Source organism: Scomber japonicus, chromosome 17 (genome assembly GCF_027409825.1).
Source record: "Scomber japonicus isolate fScoJap1 chromosome 17, fScoJap1.pri, whole genome shotgun sequence".
NCBI lineage: Eukaryota > Metazoa > Chordata > Actinopteri > Scombriformes > Scombridae > Scomber > Scomber japonicus.
The window spans coordinates 26621933-26642522 of NC_070594.1; positions in this window are offsets into that span (position 1 = coordinate 26621933).

Consider the following 20590-nt stretch of genomic DNA (forward strand, 5'->3'; position numbering starts at 1 on the left):
TAACTGCTAATTAACAATGACTTGACTGGGTTTTCACCCTCACTTGCAGTGATTGGTTTGGGTGTTTGGGGACCCCAATGGGAGACTTACATGGTATTATAAGGTCATTTTAGGTAAAGTGTTAACTAAAAGATAGTTTGTGCAAAGTGGGTGAAGTACTAGGAAAACAGGAAGCCATCTTGACTCTTGGCAGGATGGATATCAGCCTCTCGGAACAAGAAGAGAAAGGTGATTGTGTAAAAGATAGACCATTGTGTGTAAAAGTCGTACAATGTCTTAAAAACAGGAAATGTCTGATATGGATATACATATGAGCTGTACAATGGATTTCTTGGGTTTTCTTGCAATAAACAACTTCAAGTCGATGCATAAGTCCCTCTGAGACATGATACCACCCATCCAGACACCCAACCACACACTGACACTTCTCACCTAAAGTCTTAGTATGCTTCCATGAAAGTGATTGTTGGATTTTCTATCTGAAATCTTTTTGGAAAGGTACAACTGGAAATGGCTGTGCCTGGCAATCTTTGTAACTTTCTGAAAGAAAAGACAAATTACAAAGTCTCAGCTGCTGTTTTTTTTATATTTTTCACCCAGTTACATCCAAGTGCAACATGTGAATGCTGTCATGGAGAAACTATCCAAAAGTTAGCACCTTTATTCCATCATTTGTGTAATTAATCACTTGAGACTTCTTTGAGAAGGCCAGGTGAGGCTGAGAGGAAGCTATGACATCAGAGTTTTGAAGTATGGCCAGTCAGAGCATGCATAAACCTACAGTAGGTCATTTTAGGCATTTCAACAAACGACCTATGCTATTATTTTTCTGGTGAGCATTCACAGCAATAATAATTCCAGTGTTCAGGCTAACAAGTTAGAACTTGTGAATAAAGAGTTTTCTCTGCAGTTTGACTCAGAGTGAACCCCATATAACCTGCCATCGAGTCATTTTCATTTGCAAATTGAGAACTCAATCCATGCAGCTTCTGTATCTGGTTCCAGCCATTTGTTTTACCAATTAAAACATTCTAATCCCTTAAGCTATTTGCCACTTCTCACAGACTGAATTTGTTTAGAATTATATTAATTTCAAAGGTTTTAAGCCACTCAGCAAATTTATCCCACTGGCCTTGAGTGCAAGGGTAAGAAAGTTGTCAACATGGCATGTCTCTCTTTCTGTTCCCTCTCTTTTCTCTCTCTCTCTCTCTCTCTCAATTTCTCATACCTCTCCCGCCCAAGGTAAAGCTGTTCCCCCTTCCAAAAAAAAAAGTCACATCAAAGCAGTACAATACATGTGTGCCTTTGAAGAGAGTGTAATGTTTATAGCATTTTTTTCCACGATACTGTGAAGTGTGCCTATGGGCCTTTGCTGGTAAAGTGATGATTGTGGAGCAGGTAGCCACAGCAGTCCCACTCAATAATTCAGTTTCAGTGCAGGGGAGCAGGGGCCCCCTCGCCGCTATTTCCCCTGGTGATGCGACCTCGCTTTGACTCAGGGGCCCCCGTCACTGTCAGCTGATAAGCACCCAAGGTGGTGTCTGACCTCATGGCACCGTGGATGTGGGGAGTCAAGTAGCTGGGAATTGTCAGAAATAAGGTCTGAGAGTGCACAACCAACACATAGAGGGGGAAAATATAAGATTGACCCATAGCATTCTGTCTTCACAAGTATAAAAAGGCAGGAGTCACAGCTGGAGTCAGGCATAACGGTTTGTACAGACTCAGGTTTGACCTCAGTGTCATGAACATTACCATTACTGCATGGCTTTAACTGAACCTGAAATTATATAGGTGTATTAGAGCGGAAAAGCTGTTTTTATAATATGAGCTGGTCTATGTTTATATGAATACATAAAATATGTTAAAGACATCAGACTGCGGAGATGCTGAATACTGAACACAAATCTGTACAAATCGAGATTAAGAATGACTGACATCTAAAGATGTTCAATCTCCCAAGTGTGGCGATAGGATTTCCTTTCAACTACGTCCTAGAAATCCATTAGCTCACTTATAAAAATAATCAGCTTATACATGGAGAGCAATGAAATCCTGAGTTCAAAATTATGATAATATGACATTCATCTGTGTTGGATTGTGCATGAATATAGCTCATGTGTGCATTCAGGCACATGCATATGTACAAGAATGAACAATCGTGTATGCATGGCCAAAGTATGTGGACACCTAAACATTACATCCATTGGTAACAGCTGAACATGCCCTTCCATCCGACACCATGACCATTATCCTCCATTCTTCTGGTTACAGATGTTGGAACCTGGCTGCAGGGATTTGTTCCCATTCATCTACAATGTCAGTGAAAAACTGACTCTAGACCAAACCCTGTCCCCTCTTTCTATTACGTTTATAAGCTATTAAATTATCTTCCCAATTACATTGTATCTACAAACATAATCCCTTGCCTGGATTGTGTCCATGTTTTTTCTAATGCATGAAGCATTAAGGCTATTATTTTGCAGACGTGTGCCTGAGTTTGATTAAGTGTCTTGCTCTGAAGCAACATGTAGATGTCCTTACTAACACCAGGGGGTGCACACTTCACCTGGTCCTCACTGATTCTGCCTCCAATAATACACATCAGGGCGATGATCTGGGTGAGTCCAATCAAGGTGGTCTCAATAGATTTAGCATTCTTGTCACCCTACAAAACCTATAAAACTTTCTTGGAACTGGGAAAACATTGACCCTGCCATCATGACTATGGACTTCCAGTACATCACCTGCCCAGCTTTTGCATCAGTAGATGTACTAGGGTTAGGGTTAGGGAATGAACTAGAACTTGATCTGAGTGATGCATTTGATACTGTGCATCACACTGTCCTATTAGACCACATGAACACTACCATTGGACTGTCAATCTCTCCATGTGGTTTCAGTCCTACCTTGAGTATGACTCACTGGGATGCAGGTTTAGATCATTCTCTGCCACCTGTGGTGTTCGTCAAGGATTGGTTCTGAGCCCCATCCTGTTACCATCTACACGCTTCCCCCCTGGATATGTCATCAGCAGATATGGCATGTCCTTCCATTGCTATGCTGATGACATCCAGTTGTTCAACAAAACTGCCCTAAACCCTTCTGCAGCCATGTCAGGCCTCAGCACCTGCCCTAAGGAAATAAAAACCTGGATGAGCACACATTTCCTCTAATTAAAAAGCAGCAAGATTAAATATTTCCTCATTGGCACTTCAGACCAGATTCAGTCATCCCCCATACCTCATCTCACCTTTGATGACCAGGACATCCCCCTTTCCTCCTCTGTCTCTAATCTTAGTGTCAGTATGAAAATATAAAATCATACTATCACATCTATACAAAATCTCTTTCTACCATCCCCAAAACATTTCTAAACTTCACCTCTCTCTAACCCTGTCAGATGCAGAGAAAAGTATCCATGCCTTTATCTCCTTAAGACTGGACTACTGCAATGCACTCTTCACTCTTCTCCTGGCAAAAACATCCAGAAGCTCCAGCACTGCCAGGATCCTGATGACAATGCAAAAACACAAACATTTAACAGCAATTCTGTTTCTATTGCACTGGCTTCCTGTCTCTTTCAGGATTGACTACAAAGTCCTGCTACTCACATACAAGCTCATCAGTGGACATGCACCTCCTTACCTACAGGGACTGATCATACCACAAACCTCCAGACGCTCCCTCAGATCTGCCAGCAGCTTGCTCCTCTGGGCCCCCACTATTAAGCTGTGCACCATGGGGGATTGAGCCTTCTGTTCTGCTGCACCACGCTTGTGGAACAGCCTTCTTAATCATCTAAAGGAAGCACAGAACCGAGCCTCTTTTAAAAAAGACCTACAAATCTTTCTATTAAGGAAGGCTTTTTCATATTAACTCTTATTACTTTTTTCTATATGTTTTGTGTTTTATTTATTAATGTATTTTATTTTTTAGTAATACTGTAGAACTTGGAGTTTCACTGTGAATGAAATGTGTGGTACAAATGAAATGTATTATTGTTATTTTACTTATTGTGTTATTTATTTTATCACACTAAGGTTGGAGGAAAGAGGTTGGGTGGATGAGGGACTTATAGGAAGTATGACATCCTTGGGTTAGTTTTAGGCAATAAAAGCACTTAGACACTAAGATTAGTGACAGATCGAGATCAAGGTTTCAGTTAGACGTTAATAAACACAATTTTGTTTACAGCCTCAAAGTGTTCACTACTGTAAAATCTTCACTACTGTACAATATCAGGTGTTCCATGTATACAACTAATTTCAGTTCAACTGTGCAATACATATACTTCACTTTAAATTGGTGCAATAACAATGTCAACTCACTTATTTTTTATTATATTTTTTACTACTATTGTTTTTTATTGCTTTTGTACTTATTTATTGTTCTTATTATTTTTTGTTGACACTGTACTATTTTTACTGTCCACTTTGCTGTTGTAATAATACACATTCCTCCATCATGGGACTAATAAAGGAATATATTACCTCTTTTTTCAATAATTCAAATGCAAACAAGTAGTCTTTTTCAAAAAGCATACTAGTACATATCACTACTCTAACTCAAAGGAATTTGATTTGCTCAGCAACCAGTTTCACATGCATGTATTTCATTCCAATAACTTTATGAGAGTATGGCTTGAAGAAATATTAGCATATTTGTGTGTAGTCTAGTCAGTCATAGGAGCTCTATCTTGGCATTATCCCTCCATTCTCATGTAGCATATGTAAGAAAGCAGTGTGTAAAATTATGACAGGTAGCTTGGGGCAAATAAACACACTGACCTGAGGATTTAAGGTGACCCATGTCTGGGCAGATGACCCCCCCCCACCTCAGCCCCTCAGGCTTGGCTCACTCCCCTCAAGGTCATAAACTATGCATTAGCTGGCAACCATAAGTTCAAACCCCAACAGGGACATTAAAGCAGGAACGGTAAAGTTTCCACTCCAAAACCACACTTTTTTTTCTTTTTTTTTTTATCAATGCTTTACATGCAGTGATGGTATGTGTTGGGGGAATATTGTGTGTGAGTAGGATGCATTGTTTGATTCCATTTTATTTTCATTTGGATTGGTTTTGATCCAAGCAAGGAAAGCACTCCAGAGGGAAAAAAATGCTGTTTGTTTGTCTGGCCAAAGGGAGACAATACGCCAGCGTGTGAAAAATCAGCCATAGGGCACCAGATGGGGTATGAACGTACAGTGTGCTCAGGGAGTGTGAGGAGGTGGTTCTGGGGAGTGTTGGGCACACAGATAACCTGCTAGCGAAAGTGAAAGTTGATGGCTTATTTCCTCTCCATCCAGCTCGCCCAGCAGGCTTCTGAATGCAATGGGCTGTGCTCTGTCTCGCCCCTGTCAACATCTGTCCTTAGGGCTCAAAAGAAAAATCATCCCCTAGTGTCGCTTGCATGTGGCTGCTTATAAACCGTAAGCTACATATTGGTGATTTTCCCCAATACTGTATGCATGTTAATAATATATATGTCAAAGGCAGAAAAATGATGGGGTTCAAGAGGACAAGGATTAGTCCATTGTGAAATGAACTGTCTGAGTGCACCTGGCAGACACATGTAGCCCTCAGCTCTCCCTCTATTTAATGTGAATTCCATGTTCCTGTTCAGTCCATTTTAGCAATTCCCCTTCATATATTACCAGCACACAGTCTGTATTTTACCTGAAAGTCTCTGGGGACTGTGTTAACCAGTTTGTTTGTAGTTCTTTGAACCTTATAAGACATGCCAGTATCAAGACAATTAGGCCAATTTTTATAATCATTATTCACTAGTCCTCAGGGAGAGCTTAGGTTATAGTAAGCTTATGGCTGCAGTAGTGATTCGTCTAGTGTCCGCTCAGTAATTCTTCTATTTATAGAGGGTCATTAGGCTGTGAAAATCTCTCTTCACTGCTAACCCATCTATGCTATGTCATTTCTTACTGTAAAATTAAAGCAGAGATCCAGCTCAGTCTGAATGTCCAGACCACTTAAAAGTCCATTATATTCTCCCGGTGTCATTACTTCTCGTGAGCCAGCACTGAAATAGTCGTTTAAAAAGAGATAGGACTTAATAAGCACTTGGGATATTTCCCTTTCTCAAATCTGAAACTACCTTATTCAAACAAATCTCTTATTAGAAATTAACATATTGTAGGTGATACACGTTTCCTGTATTCTGTATTTCAATAGCATTTGTATTCTTTGGGCGTTATATGGATCATCAGGTCACAGCTAGAAAAGGCATCCAACATCAATAGGACTCCACATTGCTCACTGTCTTTCAGGTTATTTCTCCTTTCCTTTATTGATAACTGAAAACATGCCAATTTATTTGCATTAAAAACCAACACTACTTTTCTCTGGGTTTGAACCCAACAACAATAGAACGTTACATTGACACACCACTAACGCCGATAGACAAAACTAACTCCATACCTTTTGTTCTCAGCTCACTGCTGCATGCTCAACACTCAACCAACTCATTTAGTATGTAAAAATAAAGAGTAAATACTCTTACTACTAATAGTAGTTTGACACCATCTGGAACAACTTGTTAAAGCTATAGCAGTTTTGAGTAGAGCCCAACAGATATATTGGTCAACCAATATTATTGGCCGATATTTACCTGTCACAGATATATCAGTATTGCTTTATGCCGCCCAATATGTGCCGATATTTAAAAAAAAATATATATATATAGGCTGCATTTTATCTATATTTGATCCTTTTTCTACATTCAAGTTTAAGTTTACTGTTTCAGTGCACTGAAATTACCTTTATTCTAAAAACTACAATATCGTGGCTTTGAGGGATCACTGCAATAAATGTGTGTTTATGTAAATATTCTGTATATATAAGATAATCGGCCAATATATCAATATCCAATTTTTTTTATTCCCTAATATCAGTGTCGGTATTGGATCCAAAAATCCAGGATTGGTCTGTCCCCAGTATTGGGTATTGCTATTGTTCATCCCCCTGTGGGCTAAATGCTGTTAAAATGAAATCATCATCATCATCATCATCAATTCAACCTCAAATCACAGTAACAACTAGTGTCAAGATAATAAGAACTCAAAGCTTAACGTGAACTCACACATACTGTAGATGAAGGCTTCATTTACCGTAGCATTTTGAGGCATTTTTATGGCTAACGTCACACGGCTCAAGGTTTGAGCTGTGGTTTATTGCTTCAGTTAAGTTTAAGTCTAAGTTAAGGACTGACTAGTCCATTTGGTATGTAGTACAACAGCCATTGTCTCTGGTGTTTCCTATTAAACTGTTTTGTTTAAATTTCTAATCGTTATTGAAAGAATTATTTAAATTGTTGAATATCTGACATTGAGAGGAATGGGCAGATAAAAACAAAGAGACTAATTTTTCTTTCACTTTACTTGCCCTCCGCCCCATGGCTCTCTGCCAGGACACTGTTCTCAATCGGTAAACCTCCTTTCCTGGGATTCTTTTGTGCTTCAGATGCCATCATCCTTGATTTGTCTTGCTTTAAGGAACAGTTTACCAGTTTTGTTCAATGCTGATGAGGATGCCATTCGTCTACCTACTTCTTCATTCAGGATGTATTCAAACACTGATTAACAATCAGTAAGTGTTTGCTTGCCCTACAACCTCCCTTGAGTGCCATTTAGACCCCACTAATGAGGTTTTATCTTGAGATTTTTCAGAAGTTCTGCTGCACTCAACTCCCACATTCAGACCAGCCACCGCCATCTTTATGAGCAAAAAAACATAAACTGTCAGATAAACGTCAATTGATTATCACTGCATGCATATTGCCTTGCCACTTAGTCCTTACTTTGCATGGAATTAGGAATGCAGAATGCAAATGAACAAAAACGAGTAAAAGCTAATGACCATGATCAATAGCAGCACACAATGTGCCTGTAAATATCCATGCCTGCAGATAAATGGGGAAACCAATTGAAGGATGTAACACTGTAGCAGTTCATAGGTTGGTTTGCCTGGAAAAAAACATCCAACTTCTGTGGTGAGACAACAAACCACGCAGCTTGACCACCCTAAAGGCCCATTTATGCTCAACGTTAAATACGGACAGAGCCTTCTGTCCGTGCTCTGTGTTCATTTCGTCCGTATTTCTGCAAGTTTCCATAAGGCTGACGGAGACAGACCAAACAGAGCAGTACCACCGGAAACCATGGGGGGGCAGTGTTGCTGTCACTACTCGATACGTAGCTCTAGTCTTTTGTGTAAGAGAAACATTATCAATATCTCCTCCACAGTCGCCATGTTTGTTTTTGAGTTTGTTGTTGTCATAAATTGGGCGCTGCCCCCTGGTGGATGTATTGGTTAACATCCATGCCAACGTAAAGGACGCATGGAAGTATGTGAGCAGTGACGGTAACATCGTTTGAAAAGGACGTATACATTTTTGTACGTACGTTGAGCCTTCCTGTTACGCCATTTATGCAGAGCAGCAGTAATCACATAACAGTTAAATATGCTTTGATTTCAACTTACCTGTGTTGATATGGTGTGAACACATGAACATGTGCTGGGAAATCTTGCTGAAGATGATGTTTGTTCATCTTCCAGCTGCTACCCCTGCCAATACAGCAATCTGTCACCATGCCACTGTTTTTTAAAGTTTGATAATATAAACACCACAACAATGTCTACATCTACTAATACTAGTCAGTCTATACTGTAATAGACAGTGTACAGAAGTGGGCCACCTCAGGCAATGAAGCGGCACAGTTGGCCTTCTTCTGGCCCAGACAAGGATGGATGTGAGGCTGAAATGGCCCACATGTAAAAAAGCAAATATGGCCTAAATATTCCATATCAATCAGCGCTTTCGAGTATGTGTATTCAGGATGTGGTTCAGTTCTGGTTTATCTGTTTTTTCTTGGGTTGGCATACAGCATTGCTATGGCTTGCTTGTGGTTCAGATCTGGGAAACAGCAGTGGACCGCCCAAGTGCCATCATCCCATGCGATATGTGGCCTGGAGAAAGGTGCCAAAAGTGTCGAGTGTGGGGTGGATTGTACTGGTTGTTACTGTGACAGTCCCACAGTTAAGGGGGATTCCCACATTTTGAGACAGTGTGAGTCAGCGCTCTGGGGCCCCCTCATGTTGGGGGCCTGCTTTGCATGTTCATGAAATTCATGATAATCCATCAACTTTGTTTATTTAAAAGAAAACCAAAAAACAACAATTGCATAAGGTTTACCAGCACTAAGATGATCAAACAAGTTGGAAACCCAGTTGTAGTAGTTAGTTAGTTCCACCTCCCTTTTACTTCCCCTTAGCCCCAATCATAATGCACATTTTGTATGGTAATGACAAAATGTCTGGTCATTACAATGAGGAAGCTGGGCAAATTCTTTCTAAAATATAACAGTATAGGGGCAGAAAATCTATTTTAAATGCTATAAGTCAGAAGCTTGGAGACATCATGGCAAAAAAATGAAGAGAAATTGTAATGCAGAGTGGTTAGTCTGAAGCACTGAGTGACCATTGTTTATTATTCACTCCCTCAGCCCTCGAAGGGTCGATCTTACAAAGTTCACTTGAGTTTTTCAGAGAAATAGAACAACACTTGTCATGACAGTGGGAATTCCCCCGAGGCCAAGTACTGAGAGGAAGCTACCAAGGGCACGTTAGTAACACGCAGCCTTACTGTACTTGTCTTTGTTTTACGCACTTTTCTTTCACAATGAGGGATTATTAGCAACATTATTGGTGCACTCGCTTTTCCATCCAAATAAAATGGTTTAGGAAATCTACATAAACTGTTGGCTTGTTTACAACCTTTCTGGCTGTCTGGCTGTTCATATTTGTTGGATTTATTCTGAGCTTCTTCTGAGATCTCAGCAATTACTTTGCTGAGTACACTGTGATCAGAACCAGTAGAACCAATGGTGAGCGCTGAGTAAATAAAATCCAGGTTGTAATATACCGTAATTTCTTTGTAAATTGATGTAAAATGAATGTGAAAGACGCAATTAAGCCCATGAATAATGGTGGTAGTGAGTCAGGATGCAGTAAACTCAGAGAACAAGTGACAGAACAATGGTGGGAAGTTTTGAAAAGAAATGTATCCTGTACTTTGCCAATGTACACTGATATTGATACCTCCCCAGTGCATAATAATGTTAATTAACTGTTGCCAAAATAGCTTATATTGTCATGGTAAGTAGGGCAGATTGACCCAAAACGGCAGACAGTCTCAGGACAAAAAGGGCACTTTATTGGCCAAAACCAAGAATAAACAACTCAACAGAAAAACACTGGCAAAATAACTCAATGTAAAAACTACACAGTACAAAACACAGAACTAACACAGAGACTCAGACAAAGACTGAACTGAAAACCAAAACCTATACAGACATGATGGGGTAATAACTAAACAGGACACAGGTGAGTGAAACAAGACAGGTGAAACACATGAGGCAGTCAACTAAGGCAGGGGAAACACAGGAAGTAACACTAACAAAATACACAAAGGGAGAACAACTTCAAAATAAAACACAAGCTACAACAGGATGTGACTTAAATCACATTTAACCCTTACATATTGTTAGGGTCAAATTTGACCTGTTGTGACATTTGACAGCTGTAAAAACACCCCAAATGACTTTTACTCTGAAATTTGATTACTTTTCATAAAGTGGTCCAAAGTGCAAAAAATGAAAATATTTTAGTTTTAATAAGATATAGTAGTTGTGAGGATTTATTTTTGAAGACTGATGGTGTAGAGGCAGATAATTTCCTAAACTGAACTGTATCTGCCTCTACAATGGCTCTAATGGTTATACAATAAACCCCACAGTTCCATAAAGTTCTTGTCATTTTCACTTTCATAAAATACATTTCAATCATTATTGCTATGTTATATTTTCATGTATTAGGTAAAATAGGACGTGATATTGTGTGATAGTAGCTGTTTTTTCTCCAAAAACCTAAAACATACTCTCTCTCTGTTCTCTGAAACAATAATCAAGGTTTAATCACGGCTATTGATGCTTTCTAAACAGATCTGTGGTTAAAAATGTAGTATAGACCCTTTTTTTATAGACCGGGTGGAAATAGACCGAGAGCATACTGCAAGAGTGTAGAATGAACAGTATATAAGGGTTAAAATATAAATCTGCACATTCTGAGATGCATTCTAACTTGTTCAATTATTGTTAACACTGTCCTGATGTGCCAGTTTGCCTTCATCTTTGCCAGCATAATCCCTCTTACCCCCACGAAAAAAACCGAAATCACAAGGAACAGTTGCTGTAATCATAACCGCTCGCCTTAAGTCTGTTTCTTCTTTTTTGTAGCTTTCAGCTTTTTAGTTCAATGAATTAATGCTGTAATCCTCTTTAGAATGTGCATCAAAGATCTCAGCAGGAAAAAAACACAAACAGAAAACCAGACGGGCAGATTTTGGCATCAGATGTGATCAGATCAGACCTTTAGGATTCTTTTTGACATTGTAATTTGGAACATTTACTACCGTTTATTATGATTAGGGACATTTCTCATGGGCTGGCATATCAAAAATGTAACCTTACACAAAGAGTGTTAGAAGTGTATTATCTCAAGTTCTCTGCTCCATCAGCTATGTAGAACAGTATTGATGCGATGCCCTCACACACAGTAAATATGTGCATGGTCTACACTGGCAGCTGATAAAAGACATGTTCAGGACTCAAAGCAAAGAGGGCACATACAGAAAAATATTAGGGTGCCACTTTCTAAATGAGAGACCCTTTTAAAGGGTTGTAACTGATGGCTTTATTAATAATGAGCAAATCATTTACTAATGTTTTTTATGATGATATGAGCCACTGATTACCTTTGAGAGGATTATTAATGACCTGATTGGTAATGTTAATATGAATAATATAATAATTAAGTCACCCCTTGATTTTTGACATGTGACCTTATGATGAAAGGCAGCACATCTGCCTCAAGCTGAGTTATTAACAGTGTGTTAATAAGTACAACTACAGTCTAACATTCATGTAAGAATCATTATAGATTTATAAATATTTATAATTACAGATGACTTCCTAACCTTTAATATTGGCTTGTTAAAAAGAGAAGAAATTGTGATCTTTGATTTGCACTCTTATCAGTTTGTAATTGACTTGATGGTATATTTATATTTAATGTACATAACAAATAATCTGATGTTTATTATCACCCTTTAGTTACTGTTAAGAGTGGCTGATGCTCAAGAGGTAGAGCAGATTAATTACATTTATGACCCTTTAGTAATGACTTATTAACATGAATGATATCATTGAATTCCCTTTATTAATGACTTAAAATCATCAGTAGCTGCAGAGTGGTCAGCCTACAGAAAGTAAGACACTCTTATTGACTTTTTTAATAACTCTAGCCTGACCCGAAATGAGTTATGGCCTAAAACTGACCTATAAAGCAAGTAAAGTTAGTTAGTAAACCATTTACAAACCATTAACAAAGCCAACATTTTATATGGGGTGACTTATCAACAACCTACAATCTATCCTATTACATATTTGTTCCACGGTTGAACTATTGGAACCAGTGGAATAAAGCAGCTGAATGCAAATAGAAAACAGTAAAGCATTTATGAAAAATATGGTAATTCTGTAGCAGCGGTGTATGTAGTGCAAATACACACTGTCTTCAGACTCTTTCACACAAGGAGAATGAGATTAAAGTCATGTTGCCTGGCTGTGCCCCACAATGGGCAATGTGCTGTAAACAGTTGTTTTTGGGCAATGAAGACCGCACAAAATACCCAGTGGGTGTACAAATTCCCACCCACACACTGCGCACACATGTATTCCCATATCAGCACATGTACACACCACTGAATTAAAACCTGTGTAAGCGTTTGCAAGGGCAGGTGCGTTCTGAGGAAGCCCTCTTAGATGCCAAGCTAGGATTTATTGCTGCATGTGTTACCTTAAACGGATGGAGCTTCACCGGCGAGAAGCAAAATGAGAAGAGAAAAGCTGAAAGACCCGCAGAGAGGCTGAATAAATTAGTCCTCAGTTCTAAATGAACAGGAGAGGCAGAAGAGGAAGGAAACATGATTTAGTGCCTTTTCCCCCCCCTCACCTCTACGGGGCGGAGAAGCTGGTCGGAGCTATTACGCTCTCTATCATGCTGGTTCCCTTTGGACAATGCGGGATGAGCTCCACAGAGCTCCACTGCTGCTCCAACTGATCATCAAGGTGTCGCGTTAAAGCCGCTTGTGTGTGTGTGTAGGAACTGAACTGAATAGCAACGCTCATACAATCAGTTATCATTATTGTACTACAAGCTTCAATGATCCTCTTCAATTATGCTTTGACAGGTACTGGAGGGAGAAACGAATACACACACACACACACATACACAGCAATGGTGGGATATTTGTTTACATGCCACTGTAAATTAAACCTAACTCCTATATAATCACATAATCATGTCATGGATTCCCTAGCATTTGTTAAGGGGCTTTTGCAGTGGTAGGATGTGTTCTGTATTGTTCCCAGCTGTCAAAATACATAGTCGTGCTGTTTCTACATTCTTTTCTTACTGTCAAGCACAGGATTTGCTATACTGTGGAAATTACATGCCAAAATATGCACTGTCTGAAAATGTTTTGAGTATCCATCTCTCTCTATTTTGCATTTTTTTGTCTCCTTGCTCATGATTTCATGATCTAAACATGCAAACTATGTGTACTATCTTGGATTTGATTAACCACATTTTGGGTTTGCTGGACCTTATACTTCATTCTGCTTAACTTTGACCTGTTGTCCTCGTTCGTACTTACTTTTTTGTTCCACCCAGTGGTAGAAAAAGTACATTACACTAATTAGTGTAAAAACCAGATGAGATATTGGTAGTAGATAAAAGATAAAAGTGCACCAGGTACAAAACCTTATCACATTTTATGGTTGAAACTTGTTTATTTATGCTTAATAACATTTGTAGTTTGATACAAATTTGACTAATTTTAGCAACAAGCATCGACACTACCAATCAGACAGTACTTATTTAAGGATATTGGGACTTTATTATTATCGCTTATGCAAAGGTAAAGTGTAAATGTAAGGGAACAGGATATTATTTTGACTTCCTGTTCATAGACGATGCTTAGTTTTTGTGCTTATCAGGTCCTACTAATCCCAAATATCTAGGAGAGATTAAAAATGTAGACCAAACAAAAGCTCAGGAGGTTAAAAGTAACAATGAGGTTATACTGTAGTTTTATCACATATATCTGCAGCAACCTCAACAACATGAGTGGCCTCACATCTTCTCTAAGACAGACCCTGGGGATGTTGTGAATTGATAATAAAGAAGGAAAAAAGAGAGGCTGGGTTTGTTTGGAGCAGACTTGGTGCGAAGTGTAAAAAAAAAGAGAAAAGAGGACAATAGCAACGCATCAGCTTTGATGGTGGTTAAACCCCTCCTGGCAGCCATGACGCAGAATATGAAATTTTTCAATTGCTTATGACTACTGTGACGTGGTTTTTAGAGAGAGAGGAAGATATTTTTTTAGGACTTGAGTTGTGGGTGGATGCAGGCCACGCTCTTTCCATACAAACAGGACAATGCTTTTGTACATCAAAGACGCAAAAAATACGTGGTTGACTTTGATGTTATTAGTGGCCGAGAATAAGTAGACAGATGCTCTATAGGTTCTGGCTGAATTTCTTTCTATATTTTGTCTTGTTGTCAACAAATGGACAGACCGAAACAGACAATATCTTAGACCGTCTCTCAATACTTTCTGACTTCTTTGCCCTGTCTGTGGCACTCAGATCCAAGTTGGTTCTGTACTGTAAAACTGAAGGTGTAAAACTAAAAGTGGCTCACAAATATGATGTTTAATTTGTTTAAACATCTGGGCACTGTATTTTTTAGCAAGTGTTATGTTATGCATTTAATGGGGACTATTTTCAATGGCGGATGATTCCATGTTCAGTGCTCTAGTGAGTAATTGTGGTAGCATTAGGGGTGTGAGTGGGATTGAGTCAAAATAAACTACATTGTGTGTGTTCATGGTAATGAGGAACAGGTCAGCCAGTGCACCACTGTGACTCACTGATGTGTTTTTAATAGTTTTTGGACAGCAATGGAGCTCTACAGCACAGAGGATTAAGATATCATAATATATAATAGTGGGATTCATTCATGAGTGGACTTTGTCATATCATTGGATTTGTTGACGGTAAAAAAAACATATAGAATAGTTTGAAAGGTAGAGCTCAGATGTGAGAACACAGTGATATTGCGACAGTGAGGTTGTAACCATCGAAACCAATCTAAATCAAATCTCAACTACTGTAAAAACCAGTATATGAGATAAACCAGTAAATTACAGAGAGAAGTTGGATCTGGATTTGGTTGTAGGTCTGTAAAGCGCTGTACACACTAAAAACGATGACTATAACTATAACTATAAAAAATAATGATGTGAGCATCCACACTTCTGAACTATAACGTCATATCCAGCTGTGTCAAGCACACGCTGCATGCTCCAGCTGTGACAGTGGTTAATGAAAATAGACCCATTACTGCTGTATGTTGTACAGTGAAATAAAAAGAAGAGCAGAAGGTTTCACAGACGGGTGCTGATTCAGTGTGCTGTTCAGAACTTTTTTGGGACACTAGTTGCTGTGATGTTTTAGTATTTATTGACCAAACTGAACTGACCCACAGCAGCACATGTTGAAGTATGATGTGTGAAAGTGTTCAGATGACCAGCTTTTATGGTAGAAATCAGCCGTGGTCTGAAGCCTAAAAGATTCACTAAATTTGATGTTTTTCCACTGGAGGGAACAGAGGATGATGCTTTGTTTGACTCTGATTTTCTTGGGACTGACACAGAGTCACAGGACAGTGAGCTTGGTGAGACTGACAGCGACACACAGTGACAGCTCTGATGAAGAGTTTTTTGGGACATGAGTAAGCATACAGCCTCACACTGTATCAAATATGTAAAGTTACTGTGTTCTTTTTGTAAAGGTTTTATTGAAACTCTAACCCAAACCCAGTCTGAGAATCTACCGGTCCAGTTCAGTTAAACAAATCATAACCAGACCATTAACCATTAAGCAGACACACTGTTTCAGGTGTAATATGTGTTTTGATTGTAGTATTTTGAAAAAGTTTTGGAGTAACTTGTACAAACAGATGAGTTTATAGCTATTGGTGCATTGATCTTCCCCAATGAGACAAAATAGACTGCATCATATACACCGGTACAACCGCAACCTATCCGCAACTTATCTACTGGCTTTTATGGTACTTTATTTTCAGCTAATTTTAAGGTAAAAGTGAAAGTCAGAGCAGCTGCCATGGCATTAATAATCACTCATTGCACAGGAGAAATTGTCTTTAAACTATTATTAATGTTTCCAACGGACAATTTGGGAAATTATGTTATTATTAACCTTGGTTTTCTCTAGTGTTTGCTTGAAGTCTGTCTGAACATCTGGCTGCTCATGATCTCCCTGTTACACTTATTATTATTAATGATTACGATTATGAAAATAAAAGCCAATAAATTGGAATAATCTCCTTAATTACAGTGATAGATACATACAGTACAGATGAAACCTGCCATAAAGAGTTTGTAGGTCAGCTCAGAGATATTGGAGTATGCCTATGCTGTTTAGGTTTGAGGTAAAGAGTGTTGTCAGTTAGCTCTTCCCCAAAATCTGCCCTCCAGATGTGAGATAGCATGTCAGTCTTCTCTCAGGCGATTCCTCACTGTTGATAAAGAGATCAGTCAGAGCCCCGGCTGAAAGGCTGTCCAGGAGTTCCCTTATGGTAGACAGCTGCTTCTGACTGCACTAGGAGCACCGAAGGTTCTTTACACCAAACACTGTTTGGCTCTTTCTTGGTGCGACATAGGAGCCTATTCATGGCATGTAGCTGTAGAGGGACACTGCAGTGATTTAATATTTTACTTCCATATAGTTGAAGGACTAAGGAAAGAGGATTTTTTAAAAGAATGGAGAAAACTGATGCAACAGAGGCAAATATACCCTGACTTTTACAGTAGTTCATTGCATGGCTCAAGCTTCAAAACCTCTGGAACCCCAAACTCAAGAACACATGGGTGCTATCTACATTTGGCTTCAAAGCTACAACATTATTGACCAACAGGAAATATTAAACATTCATTACTTCCCTTCAGTGAAGACTTTGAAGCACCATCACTCCTCTGTCCAAGGCCCATATTTCTTATTCCAGTTGTGAAATGTTCAAAACCTAATTTATTTAAGAGCACCGGTCGAGGGGTCAGCAGTCTCCGGAACTTGTTCTACATTAAACTTACTCAATCTCTGAAACATTCTCTTCAGACTCTTCACACATCTTCATGTCAGTCTCTGAGCTCTCAAATCTCCTCATTTTAATTCAAGCAGTGGTCTAACTTTCATGCATTTAAATGTTAGTAGCCAAACTCACCAAGATGGATCATGTTTTTATCTGCTCTGAGTCCAGATGTTCTGTCTTCATTAGAATATTTAACTAACTCTTCCGTGAGCTTACAAGCTGGAACTATTTCTGCAGTCGCCTCCTTCACAGTGCAGGAAAAGAAGCCTCGGGGACACAACTGGTGTTTCTTTTGCTGTCTTCAGAATCCCCAAAATCCATCGCACCCAGACAGTCTTTACTTTTGGAGCGAACAGGAGCTTGCGGCGACGTTATTGTGAATCCTCTGTAGAGGAGACGCAGGTTGCATTCAGTCCTTCTAAGCAGGTGGCAACGGAAATGGGACAAATGGGACATTTTAACATCTCTCCCTTATGGATTCTGATTACCTGGCTCCTAAAATAATCACTCCTATTTTTTTACCTGCTCCATCTGTCAAACCCTACGCTGTGCTCACAGTATAGACGATCTGAACCACATTGCCAGGCAGACCATTGATAAAGGATAATTCAGCAAAAGCTGGGGTTACATCTTTTTAACATCTTTTACTGATGTTTCAAAAATGATCTTTCTAAAATATAGTCTCTACTATACATAAGTGATAACACTTGGTTAAGTCTACAGAAATATTATGATTACAGAAGAAAAGACGACCTAACCATCCACCATCCAAACCTCGACACCACTACTTTTAACCTCTTCACATAAATGAACAACAATTCTTGTATAGAACTGGATGTATGAATTATGCACTGACTTGTCTAAGCAATCTTTTGGAATACTGATTATTGGATTAGCTCAATCATTTAGTTTTTTTTTTCCAGTACACCAATATGAGTATTTCTTCCTACTGTAGATACTTATTCTTCTAACACCTAAAGTCAGTACTTAAAGGTAGAATATGTAGAATGAGCAGAACAACGCCATCTAATGTCTCGAGATCGTAGTCGCAACAACCAAAAAGTAATTCCAGCAGTCGGGTTGCCAGGTCCGGTGCCGGATTTTATTTTAGCTCTAACTCTGTAAATATACCACTTTATCCACATGTCTAAAGTTTTGTTCCTGCGAATTCGGAGCCACTCAAGTTAGCCGTAGCGAGTAACGCACTTCCGGTCATTTTCACAAAATAAAACACCCGTTGCCTTTTATTATTAAGAAAACCATAACGATAGAGTTGGTGCTTTTATTTTGAAAACAGGAAGCGAACATACCCTCGCTGTAACTGACTTGAAACCACCGAGGTACATTACATTGTAACACCAGTGGGAGTAGCAGCAATGTCTCTGCATGTACTGCCTAATCCTAAACACCAATTGGCTTGTGTGTGGTGTCGTCAGAAGCAGGAGAGGCTCGCGGTCGTAAACATCTAGTCACGTGTACTCTGAGATGGACGCGCAGGTCAGGAAAATGACGTAAACGGACCGTATATGGTTTGTTATTTATGTTATTACATTACGTGTTTGACTAAATACATGGACATATTGAGGAAAATATTCCGGTTTTATGGAAACGGATTTCATATTTCACAAGAATGGATACTTGGCGAGCTGTACAGAAAGTCCTGAGTCATAAGATGATCGTTGTGGATAAAGGGAAGACTTTGAAGGTATGTAGGCATTATAGCTTTTCTCACTTAGCTGAGTGGCTAGCCAAGCTAATCGCTCATACTATTAAGGCTGTGAGCAACCATATAAGTCGTGAGTGGTCTTGAATGAATCAGAACAATCTAAGCTTTCCAACAATGTACGGCATGAATATATATGTTTAAGGGTTGGTGTTTAAAACATTCAGAAGAACGTGTGGCTACCTCCTAACATCCGTCCCGTCCCGTGAACGGAACAGCGTGCGTTAAGAGGTTAATGATCAAATATCAAAATCCGAATAGCGTCAGAAAGTCAACCCACTCTCCACATTTCCATTGCTACCGTTTTGATACTTCATGGTACACAAACAAATAGCATCTCATATGAAAGCTAAGACCCTGGCGAGTTCAACAGTACCACTATTATTGCGCTAAAAACTCAGTGAACCAGCAGCCAAAGAATACAAAGGTAAACAACCACTTATTTACAGTGACTAACAGATATTCTCTCTTACCTTCGAAGTTTTGTGATGAAAAGTTGTACTTGAGAGCAAAAAACGCTGGTTTTAGTAAGTCCAACAAGGCCGTGTTTGTTTACAACTCCATTTCACCCAGTGCCAGCCTACAGTAGCTGCACCAGAACAACAGACAACCCTGGCAACCCGCAATTCCGTCCGTTAATTGGCTGGTACAATGTACACAGAACGTGTCAGAACGTCATTGTCGAACCCGTCAAAAAATTTTAAAAATATTAATTCAGACTAAATTTTTTTTTTTATGGAAAAGCAATACTTTCATTCTGTACCCCTCAAAACGCCCCGTGGCTGTATTATTTTTTTTAAAATATAGCTTTTAATAAATATTCTACATATTCAACCTTTAAGTATGTGCAGTATCTGCCCATACCAAGCACTAATCCAATACCAGTTATCTATTTTGCTGTTATGTTGCATGTGCACAGCAACCACTCGGCTAACAAGGAGCTCAGAAGCTCAATTTTCTAAATATTTTTAAAGGGCGCTGTTGAGCCATTTTGCCATACCTATTTCCGTGACACATAAAATATAACAAATTTTACCAGGTCTATGAGTTTTCATACACGTTTATGCCCTCAAAAATGCTTTTGTTTTGTAAGAAATAGAACAAGAAAAAGATTTCATTCAGGATCAATAGGGTCTACGCACAGCTTGGTGCTCCTAAATAGGACAGGGTGATGTATTACGAAACTTGTCAATAATTCTCTATTTTAAGCAGATGTTTCCTTTACAAAATTGAGTGTTAAGTCTAAATCTAATCAATGGTTCACACATGAATAATTCCCTTCCTGCAGATTTTTAGAATATTGATAGAAATCAGCTGTGGTAGCTGAATTTTCATTAGAAAGTGAATAATGTTACTTCACAATAAGGATCTAATGGGTTGCGGTATGTATTCAGGACTACATAAATATATGAACTCTGTGAATTTACTCAGAGTTGATTGTATTAATCAATTGTTACCCAATTCACCTTGAAAGCTGTAGTGAACTTCCCCTACCTGCTGCCTAGAGGCTGATAACACGATGGAGCTGCTAAATTATTCATCACAGTCATTAAATATCTG